We start from the raw sequence: 12,851 nt of genomic DNA on the forward strand, positions 1-12,851 counted from the left end.
TGGGATCAGATTTCCCGGTATATGAGGCCATGAAGAAGTTGACACCAACTCTGTTATTTAAAGCCTAGTCCATCGTTCAAGAATCTGGGGACACAAAATACAAATAAAATAAATGACTTTTAACTACTTAAGATTTTGAATATACCACCAAATCGTGACAATAATATGAGAATGGTGTGTGAGTGCGCGTGAAAGAGAGATTTAAGATTAAATCTCTAGTATTGTAAGATTTCCGTTCCTATGTAAAAAATAAATGACGAGAAGCGTTTTACAGAAACTTGTATCCAAGTTAAGGGAACTTAATTAACCTATTTTAGAGGAATTACAGTAACCAGTTGTTGAGAACTCACAGTAACCTATTTTAGAGGAATTGCAGTAACAAGTTGTTGAGAACTCACAGTAACCTATTTTAGAGGAATTGCAGTAACAAGTTGTTGAGAACTCACAGTAACCTATTTTAGAGGAATTACAGTAACCAGTTGTTGAGAACTCGCAGTAACCTATTTTAGAGGAATTACAGTAACCAGTTGTTGAGAACTCACAGTAACCTGTTTTAGAGGAATTACAGTAACCAGTTGTAGAGAACTCACAGTAACCTATTTTAGAGGAATTACAGTAGGCAGTCACGAACTTGGTCTAATATTCCTTTAAATAAAGTAAAATCTTTGCAACAGCTGACAAATTCTTGACCTTACACAGCTAAACCCTGTTAATGTCTTCAGCCATCCAACCGGAAGTGCTTCCATTTCACAAATTCCCACATAAACTGTTGACGCATCCCATTCTAGAACCGCACCATTTGCCAAGCTCTCTGATTTAAGAATTGAAAGCCAGGAATTTAACGACGCAGAAGTTTTATTCCCAGCTCGATGTCTACAGATTAGTGTCATCCATCCCGTGGCAACGGCACCCCCTCCCTCACCGCCCATAGCAACAGCGCCCCCCCCCCCCACCTCGACATTGCCCATCAGTAAATGAAATGATGTATGGAGTGTAAGTGAATCAATAGCCCTCGTGTAGATAAGGCTAAGATGTGGATGGTGGTCACACACAAACGTGTAAAGCTGTTTACACTATCTGATGTGGTCACACAAAAGTGTGTAAAGCTGTTTACACTATTTTGGTGGCTACACACACAAGTGTAAAGCTGTTTACACTATCGTTTGTGGTCACACAAAAGTGTGTAAATCTGTTTAAACTATCTGATGATGTGATCACACACTAGCGTGTAAAGCTGTTTACACTATCTGATGTGGTGGTCACATACAAGTGTGTAAAGCTGTTTACAACATCGATGTGGCTACACACAAGTGTGTAAAGCTGTTTACACTATCTTTTCGATGCTTGTACTAAAGCTTACTATATTTAATCGTCCAGACATGCAAACAGCTACTGGCTGCATTTAGCTGATACTGGCTACATTTAGCTGACACTGGCTACATTTAGCTGATACTGGCTACATTTAGCTGAAACTGGCTGCATTTAGCTGACACTGGCTACATTTGGCTGACACTGGCTACATTTAGCTGACACTGGCTACATTTAGCTGACACTGGCTACATTTAGCTGACACTGGCTACATTTGGCTGACACTGGCTACTTTAGCTGAATCTGGCTACTTTTAGCTACCTGTTGCTACCGCTCTTGCCTCTGCTAGCCATAAAAAAAAATCGTGGCCGATTATCCGAAATGTGTTCAGACTTATCGGAGATTAAAGGAATCAAAACCCCACTCAATTATTCATGAGTTTTGAATATTCATGAGTTTATATGTCGAGGCCGATAGTTCAAGACATTTATTACAGAGGACAAAAATGTCGTTTCCATTCCGGGCTATGAGATTGCTATTTTAACATTTTTAAAGTTTTTTGTATATTTATATACTAGTCAAAACATCAGCATCAACATTGGTATACCGTTATTTGAACGACTGCAGTCAAGACTAGACTTGTTACAGTGACTTCCTGGTCAAGCTACCAATCATGTACGCGACACAAAACTACTAGACTGCGGTGACTAGCTCCAAGCTCTCCTCATAGCATTATCCACGCTTCAAGTCCGACAATCGCAAATATTTTGGTAGACAGGGAGGTAATACCAGCTTACAACGAGTCTCGAGTGTAATGGGAGATCACTCTATATATACATTCATTAGTGCATTAGCCTCTGGCTGTTACAGGTTTGTCTGTCAATACAAGAACAGCCTGGTACAGTTTGTACTGTAAGGGAAGTAACTGTGTACATTCCTCACAAGGGAGAGAACTGAATAGAGAAGCTAGGGTTTTAGTTGCACTAAAGATAAGCCAGTAGCGCGTCCTGCTATCTCGTGGTTTCTACACTCAGAGTGAGAATCTAAAATAGATTTTGTGTGGACCTTCATACCGGTGTTCGATGTCAAATCAATTTTAGCGTGTAACTAAATAGAAGCGAGTGCTTCTCTCTCCTCTTCATTTCTCACTCGAAGAACATTTTATTTTTATAGACACACACACACACACGTGTATATATATATATAATATATATATATATATATATATATATATATATATATATATATATATATATATATAAACAAAATTCATTAGTATCTGCAGATACAGCTTCACCAACAGATACACATATATTTTACGTATATGCAAGTGCGTTGCTTCCCCTGAATCGGATTACTTTTCCCTCGTCAATTCATGATACGCTACTGACATTTAAGTGATGTTTTTATAAGGAACATAGAAGGCCTTCCAGACTGTAGTCTAGATAGGAAAAAAAAAAGCTAGTAAAATCTAATCAATATTACTCAAGAAGAAAAAAAAATAAAGCAGAAATATTGATGAAGTTACACTCCAGAGCAAACTAGCCGTATTTGTGCACAATTGGCGGACAAGGTTAATTGATGATATACGTCTTGGACCCTGTAATATGTTCATTAATAAAGTCAACGGTTTTTTCACTCTGTACAGTCAGCAATCATCTTTTGCTTAATTAGTCGTGCAAACAGAAAATGAAATAATAATAAATACTTATTATAGTTGGTGTCGTAAATTTATTTTAACGTGATTCCGTTTTTTATTGATAGTTAAAGATACGTCAATTTAGGTTAAGACTTTTTAAATTGGTATCTTAATGTGATTCTTAACTATTGGTAGTTAAAGGTACATCAATTTAGGGTGTCTATTTACTTGATAAGCTATTTTTAGAGGTAAATCTATTTTAGTTGGAATGTTAAGCTCTGAGAAATCTTTCTTTGCCATCTGTTTACCGAGATGACAAGGTACAAGACTCGCCTACATTGTTTCTGTGAGCTGATTGGCAGAGGGCGCTAGCAGACCAAACAGACTGATGTTGGCAGGGAGGGGGAACAACAGACTGATGTTGGCAGGGAGGGGGAACAACAGACTTGATGTGAGATACATTTAGACTGATGGGATTGAAGGAATGAGCTAACATTTAGACTGCTGGAACTGGAATGAGAAACCAACATTTAGACTGCTGGGACTGGAATGAGAAACCAACATTTAGACAGATGGGACTGGAATGAGAAACCAACATTTAGAATGCTGGGACTGGAATGAGAAACCAACATTTAGAATGCTGGGACTGGAATGTGAAACCAACATTAAGACTGATGGGACTGGAATGATAAACCAACATTTAGACTGATGGAACTGGAATTAGAAACCAACATTTAGACTCCTGGGACTGGAACGAAAAACCAACATTTAGCCTACTGGGATTGTAGGAAGGAGCTAACATTTAGACTGCTGGGACTGAAATGAGAAACCAACATTTAGACTGCTGGGACTGTATGATTGAGAAACCAACATTTAGACTGCTGGGACTGTATGATTGAGAAACCAACATTTAGACTGCTGGGACTGTATGATTGAGAAACCAACATTTAGACTGCTGGGACTGTATGATTGAGAAACCAACATTTAGACTGCTGAGAATGGTGGAATGTGAAACCAACAAAAAATCCCTACTATGGAGCTCCATAATGATGCTTGTCTAAAGGTCTCTCAATTATTTAAAATTTTAAGGAATAATAAGCAAGCATAAAACCTAAAAATAAAAAGTTAATAAATGCTTACAAAATAAGAAAACAAAAAAAAAAATCTTTAGATATGTTGAAATAATTAAAACGTTGGTTGAAAAATATATTTTATCTTTACTATTATATTAATGCCACTGGTCTTGGTATTTATGTATCTATGTTAAGAAAATCTAAAATGTCAACTTAAACCTTTTCTAATGCAGATTATGGTTAAAATGTTAACGTATTATTTTTCCCGATCATATCTAAAGACAATTTTATTCATTTTCCTACATTGAATGCGTCTAAAAACTTTTTATTTTGATATTTTAATCGTGTCTATGATTTCTTCTAATAAAAAATAAATATAACGTCACATTTATTTATCCCCACCCTCCCGCACCGCTTATATCACGCTGTCAAACTTTCGGAGCCTCCTTTCCCTTCGGAGTGTGACGTCATTCATGGACGACGCTTTACGATGCCTATACAAAAACGGGTCACGCATTATGCTAATTCCCAGACTTCTGCGGGCAGGCACTGCAACTTTTCTGGTTGTTTTTTATATCTCATGTTCCATTCCAAACCTCGGATACACCATCAAGTTTTCTCTGCTCCATTGTTGTTTAGACGCACCAAAAAATTTCTACCGTTTGTATTCTTCGCAATACTCGAGAAGAAGAACACGATGATACAATTACGTAACGTAGTCTCCACTCCCGCCGTAGTTAACGGTTCCACCGTCTGCCCGACCCAATTTCCTCGCGTCAATAACAACTACAGACGTTTACAGAATACGAGAGTAACAGCCCCTGGCAGGGGAAACTACTCCAAGTTCAAAATCTGTACACACATAGCAAGATGTCAGGAAACACCGGGTAGTTGGGGGTGTAGAAAATATGCCAGATATGTGTTGACTCGGCACAAATTGGCTTTGTTTTTCAGACAATAGAAGGTAAAAGTCGTTAAGTTATAACAATAGATAGAACTTTACTCCCAGGGTACACGGAAACAATAAATTAAACAAGGTACAAGTCGTTAAGTTATAACAATAGATAGAACTTTACTCCCAGGGTACACAGAAACCATGAATTAAACAAAAGAAGGTACAAGTCGTTAAGTTTAAACAATAGATTGAACTTAAGCCCCTGCCCCCCCCCCCCCCGAAGAAAGTCGACCGCCCCCCCCCCCCCCCTCAAGCTTCACAGAAACAATGACCATTCAAACAAAAGGTTAGAAGTAAACAATAGAGAGATCTATAACTTTACACTCAGGGTACACATATACAATGTGAATGACCATTCAAACAAAAGAAATGTGCTATTCGTTAGAAGTAAACAATGGATAGATCTATAACTTTACACTCAGGGTACACAGACTTAAGCATTGAAGATTTAAACTATGTGAATTAAATGATATTTACTTTGTAGAAACGTCACTTAATAAATAACTTTATTAATGGAACCCGCATGTAAGAGGGATGGATAGATTTCAAGCAGTACGTCATTTTGTTATGTAGCTGTACACTGTTATATAGTGATACATCATTTTATCATATAGCTGTACATCATTCTGTCATATTGTGTTTGTATAGATATATTATATAACGTAAATGTATGGGAGATATACATCATTTTGTTATATTGTATTATAATTATTTGATTGTACTTTGTTATATAACAGTATTTTCTTTTCTTTATTCTTAATTTTGAAAGATAAAAAGAAGTAATTGACATCACCGTCGTGCAAATATTTTTCAAACACAAACACAGACGGTAAAACTATTTGAACAATATTGAATCATACTATTTTAAGTTTTTACTAGAGTATAATTCTATTAAAGTTTTTTATTATACACAATTGTGGTGTGATTTATAACAAAAATATTACATTAGTTTGGTGGTCTATGAATATGTATAGGTTGTTTTGTATTTCTAAACCTAAAAATAGATTACTCGGCCACCAAAAATAGCACGTGACGTCGCAGGTAGACCAGGATCGCCTTGTTGTACAGGGAATAAACTGTGATAAAAACATCAAAACAGATGACGGCAGTAAGCACGTGCTGGCTCCATCCCGGAACATCTGGACGCTGGTCTAACTTGGTGAATCTAGTGCAACCATTAAAACTGGACTGTATGCACATATACACCCATATATATGTGTGTATTACAGTGCTTTTTTTCTAAACCCCCCCCCCCCCACTACTAGACGAACAATTTTAAATGTTAAATTTATTCTGAAAATATGTGCTTTTTAATTTTGCTTATTTTTTAATTAACGTTCTAGAAAAGAAATATTCTAAATAGTTATTAAGCTTCCCATTTTAAATTACTTTCCGAGCGGTTTTTCAACGCCTATTGGTGTTTGCAACTTAATTGTTTTGTTATTTATAATTTCCGTTTTTTTTTTTACTAATTAAATCAACAAAAATTAAACAAAAAATAAAGGCCATTAAAATCGAGAATTAAATAAATACTACTCTGTATAAACGTTCAGATGTGACTTACGTGAACTTATAAAAATTATCCACTTCTTGTTTCATGTCAGCTGTTAATCGTTTCTTTCGGTGCTTAGCCGGAAGTCGCGGTCCCCATCGTCTGCTCGGATCTGCAGCAGACGGCAAAGATTTCTGTGACACGCCGGTTTGAATTCCCAGCCAGCGCCTCGCGCCGGCCTCTCTCTGGTGCTGGTACGGTATACTGGTTTCCTCGTGAACAATGGAGGGGTGGGGGAGTGGGGGGGGGGGGGGAAGATGAGAGAACGATGGATTACAACTGGATAGTTAAAGTGATTGCAACCATTCAGTTTGAGGGGTGTCGACTGATACACTAGACATGACGACATAATAATCAGTACTTTGATTGTTACCAGTAAATAGTTTAAAATACTCACAATAAATTATTCAGGATTTTTATCAAGGGGGGGGGGGGGGGGGGTGGCAAAGGAGGGAGCATCTATAAATGACGTCGCACAATTCTTGTTGGCTTTACCATCCTCCACTTAGCACCCGTCTTTTTACTTTTCACCCCCCCCCCACCCCGGGTGTGAAGATATTAAGCCCGGATTAAAGGCCAAACAACGAAATATCACATAGCAGGGGTAGTCTAAGCCTAATCACATGCACGAAGTTTGTCTAAACAACAGTCTTCTTCGACAGCTTACGCATTAGTTAAGATTTATTCAAATAACTGTTAATATTAAACCGATTTGTAGTCTTGTGGTTATTAATTACGTTAATTTTAATTAATTCTTAGAATGCCACTATCTGCAGATTATCCTTAAGTTTTTGCGCATGCATGTTCAACACAAAGAATCGGGATTTCCCACGGCGCAAAAGTGCATGGCCAAAAGACGCGAGGCAGAGATGAGAAGAAAATGTCAGCCCAGTGGGAAGCGATGGAGTGAGGCCCTAGTTCAATTGTCTCTGTCTTCAGTCGAGACACCGGGAGCTGCTTTTCATCGTGTCCCCCACATCGCCCAGATTTTGTCTTATTCCAACTAGAAATATTTTCACCGATAAGTAAAAAACCAACGCTGAGACTCGCTTCACCACAACTTTTCTTGATGACGAAAAACATACATCAAGAATGTTTTGCCATTGTATAAAGACATCAGTAGTAAAACAAATATGAAAGTAGAACTTTTATTTTCATCTAAATAATACCGAACTTCTTGTCCTATTATAAAAATCGAAACATTAATTGATCGTCTTCTCTGCACACTAAGAAAGGTAATTATAATGAATATTGATAACATCAAGAGGCTTGTTCATTTTAATGAGCTCTTCAGTAATTAAAAGCTCTGCTGTCCAGTATCATGGGAATTGACAGTTGCTAATGTTCCTGCAAAATTTGGCATCTGACTCAGGAGATAGCTTCTGTGCTGGAATAAGGTTGGACAGCTTTTAAATAAAGCTGCGCCTAATCGTTTAAATTGGCAAGGTTGACGGACACCTTCGGGGGGTATTCGCCCCAACGTCCTTCGCAGTAGTATGAAACAAAACGTACGGTACAAAAACCAGTTAGTCATAGTTTGAAGCAATGAGTTCAGGTACACCTAAATTAAGAGAACCGCGGGTAAAAAGAAACAAGCCGAACAATCAAACAAAGAATCAAAAAAATAGAGAAGAAGGCAATTTCCAAAACGAGAAGGAGGAAAGTAATTTTTGGGCCAGCTTAAACTCGTGGGGGGACAGCAAACATGAAGCGGTGAAAAAGAAACCAGTTAAAAATACTGAAAAAAATACTGTAAATACTTTGCCAAATCGATTTCGAGGCGGGCGTCAGAGAGAGAACTCGGGGGAACGGGACTCGAAACGTCGAGCGACCTCTGCGCCATCCAGGGAACTCATAGCAAGTAAAAATACCCAAAATAATATTCTTACTCGACAAACGAATTCCACCTCATCCAAACGTGATAGCCTAAGTCAACAGAACCCTACAAAAATAAGTGTCGAGTTACGGGAACCATTGCCTTTTTCTATGTTTAAAGTACCATCCCAAGGTTTCAAAAAAACCGTCATTAAAAAAGTTATCCCCGATAAAATTGCTGTAGCCAAAATAGAAACGAAAGAATCCACTCGAACTGTCATCACACGGAGATCGTCCGTCACACCTAAGAGGTTGATTAAAAAAGAAACGGTCGTCAAGAAAAAAATGAAGAAACCAAAAGCCCCAAAGGAAAATAAAGATAAAGCAGCGAGTTCAAGTGCCCATCCACAAATCAGCTTTGAGCAGTGGCACCACAAGGCCATTTCGCCGGATAACTCGCTGAAAAGATCCGTGAAAAAATCTGAAAAACAAAGTTTGAACAACTCCCCGGAGACCAAAAGATCCGCGGAAGACACAGACCACTCCGATCACCTCTTGTGCAACAAGGTACTGTTTATTTCTGAATCTCCACAGCACAAAAAGATCATCGGCCTTGTGGAGACAACGGATAACAGCGCAACGGACTCGTATGGAGGAATATCATCCGGCAAACCCAGGAGAAGCCAAGCCCTAAAACCAACCAGCTCCTCATGGTCTGCAGGTACGGTCGGTGGTTTCAGCAAATATCTCGCTGTCAGCCCTAAAGTGCAGCATAAAGACGACGAGGCCAACGACGCCGCAAAAGAAGTCACCACCAGCCTCCACGGCAACAAACGATTACATACCTCCCGACCCGAGGGCAACAAGGATGAGTCGACTGGCTATGAAGGGTACATTATTCGCCCAAGTCTTACTGGTCTCTCAAAGGGGGGCGTGGACTCAACGGCGCCTCTACATTCACTGTCTAAAGACACCCTCGATGCAAGCACAGTATTTTCTTTGGAGAAAGTCAAGATTAGCCCAGAAATGTCGCAGAATTCGCCTAATGAGTTCAACGATTACCAGACAGGCAAGAAGAGCACGCTGAACACGCAGGGCAGTAGTAGCAGTATTCAAACATTTAGAATGAAAGATGACCTACCCACTAAGAAACGTTATGTTTTGGAGACGCCCCCAAAGAAAGTACACATACAGTCTGTTGAGTCTAAGCCTAGCCAACATGGAAAAGAATCCTACACGAGCCCCTACAGCTCCCAGGCTACGACAGGCGCAGAAACATCTTTGCCGAACGCGGTCAAGAACTCCAGGAAATATTGGGTTCAAGAACCTTCTAGCGCTGAAGACCAAGTAGATATAGACCCGATATGGGAGACGAACTCTGACAAAAACAGCGATACCTCCACGTGGATGACAGCCATGGAGACAAAAACAACCCTGATGTCTAGACAGTGCAAAATACAAAGAAAAATAATCGAACCCGCGACCAATAATCAGAGAGACATCACAGTGAAAATTGAACAAAGAGGTATATCAGTTAACAGTAGGTCAAATAGTGTTGTAAAGCGGGACTCTTCTGAAATTTCTCAAGCTCCGAGCCACAAAGGTCGTTCATCTAGGGAACACATGAACCATCAGAGTTTGAGGCGAGACTCCGAATTATTCAAACTCAAGAAGTCATCAAAGAAAAGATCTTCCAGCCCAAATAAGTCTTCTGAACCTGTAGAGAAGCGCCGTTCCTCCCGGCTCTTAAAAAAAAGGGGCAGTTCAGTGAAGTTGGAAACTATTAGTGACGCCGGGGAGGGTCGGGCGGTGGAGACGCAATGCTCAGTGCAGGTGAAGAATAAAGCCACATCTACAAAAACACGCCGGTCATCCAGTAAACTGGGCGCTCGTCCTCTGCACGGAAGCCAAACAGACACAGCCACAAACACAAGTCAATCCGAGCATGTCAACTTTCTCAAGAGCAACTCCGCGCTCAATGAATTAGTCAAAGGCCTCGTAGAGCAGTTCTCCAAGCTTAACTCTCCGTCTAGACAGGGGGCAGAACCGTCCAGAAATATTTCTAACACGGACACTTTGCCTCCAAATCTAGATTTCTCTATGACAACCGGAAGTGCAATGCACGCCATTCCAGTGAACGAAACGTCCCCTGTGAATGTTGATACGGTCGTCAACGCCAAAGAGCAGCAGGAAATCAAGTCGTGCTCCGTCATGAACCAGACCTCATCTATAGAATCCATGGGCGTGCGCGGCACCAGGTCACACACACGCAAGATTAAAATCAGGGTTTCTGTCAACCCGTCCAAGAGGCAAGTTGGACGCATCACTGTAGAGGAAGCACACATCGTTCTTCCAGGAGGTTCTGGAGAGCCTAAGCCAGAAAACACCAACAGCGTGGAGCGGTTCGGACAGACTAAATTTATAGTTGGTGAACAACACACAGTCATTTCTGAAATAAACGAACAATACTCTCAAGAGGGAGATTTTGCTCCGCCTGGTATGTTCGATGCAAGGAACGAAAGGGTATGTGAACAAATTCACACTCAGACTGAGATGGCTGAGATGGAGGCGACTGCGTGTGAGGCTGGTGCCGCGTCGTTTCACCTGAGACCTATCGCGTGTTCCTCCAAGACCATCTCAACGATCATCAAGCGGGACGTGACGGCGGAGAGGAAGGAATGGGACGTGAACACCATAGCCAGCGAACACGTCACGGACTACCGCAGCGTCCGGCGCCGCGACTCCCGGGAGTCCACGACGACGTGGGAAGACGCCGTGGACTCGAGCGAGAGCGCCAACTGTCCACACAGACGGCCGCCGACGTCGTATCCCGGCATGAGGAGAGCCGTGCCGCGTTCGGAGCGGGAGGCGACCAGTGAATCATCATGGACCAGTTTACCCTCGTTCGACTTCGGGACGGCAGTAAAAATGGTGCCGATCAGCATGTTTCTTCTCTCTCTTCTGTACTTGGTCCGTGTTCTCACACACATTTTCACCCTCAAATCGGAATCGCACCACCATGATGATGATTAATGTTTTGGTTATCTCCCTTGGAGAAACTATTTTAAAGGTTATTTCCCCTTTTCTGTCGAATTCTTAGTTACCTCCCTTGGTACTTCTATAGCTAACTGGACCACACATACGTCATTTTGGCGACTAAATACAACATGACTAATGCTATTCCAAGCGCTCGCCAACACTAGACTCGTTGCCAACTGATATCTATATGCACTTATATGTATCTATATGTACCTATATGTATTTATATGTACGGTACCTGAGCTAGCCAGAGAAAGATGCTACAGGATACATAGATAAAATGTAACACAACTAATACGTTTAGTTTAAAAGTATAACTTTGAAATAATAATTAATATCTATCAAGTGACTGTCTAAGTAATACGGTTATCATATACTGCTACAGTTAATTTTGAAGTGCTACTATCCAAGATTGAACTGGTTAAAATCTTTACATAGGTTATAGGGGAGATAAGTGAGTTTTAGATGCAGCTTTCTGTGTGTGACGAGTTATTCGGAAATAGGCAAAATGCCTTTCAATATTTCTTTTTCTTTTGTAAGATTTCGGATGTTTGTATTTTTGTTTACGGTGTATATAAAAAATCAAATATTTTTTTAATGAAACAATTGTTTTATTAAGCCTTTGAGCCAATGATTTACCATCTAAATATAATAAAAATTTAGAACACAAATATCTTTTTTTGTAGAATAAGTTTGTGTTTGTTGAGAGTTAAATTTCATATGGTTCCATCCACAATGAATAATTAGAAATCAATGTGAATAAACACAAACTAGCTGTTAGGTGCAGAAATTAAAAAGGTAAAAACTGTTCTTGAATTATAAAAGTGCAGTACATTTTTTTAAAGTAGATTATTTAATATTAGTAAGAACCCCCCCCCCTCCCACACACACACACACTCATACCAAGAGGGCCAAAACTATGAAGCTACAAATATTTTACATCGAGCTTAAAGCTAATTGGACTACAATTGAGTTGCTATGAGTTAGAGCTGAATTCATTAACTCATCGTGTTTTCTGTTGGCTGGTAAAGCAAACTTTGCTATAGAACTTGTGAAGCGGTAGTTCGATTTAAAAAAAAAATATAACTTACTAGTCGTTATGGGCTAGGCCTTGTTCCAGCCATTTATAATCAAGTGTAAATCTAAATGATTACTGAAACATTTATTTGTATTTAAATTAACCAATGTATATAGCAGAGCACAAAGATACGCTGAAGCAGAAACAGGTGCAGATTTGCTAAATTTCAACACAGCACCTACCAATCATCGATTACACAGTTCGTTCCACAGAAAAACGCCAATGACTTACTTTCACTCTCATGGGGAACAATGAAACCGTTTGTTACAATAAGCTTTATACACCGCCGTAACTAACCAGCGCTAAGCCGAACGTTGTTGTAAACGGAAAAAAAAAGAATGAAAAAAATAATTAAGAAACAGAACATTGCATACACACAACATACTCTATTT

The sequence above is a fragment of the Physella acuta genome, unplaced genomic scaffold (assembly GCF_028476545.2).
Source record: "Physella acuta isolate Inbredline_101_S28 unplaced genomic scaffold, ASM2847654v3 ptg000890l, whole genome shotgun sequence".
Classification (NCBI taxonomy): Eukaryota; Metazoa; Mollusca; class Gastropoda; family Physidae; genus Physella; species Physella acuta.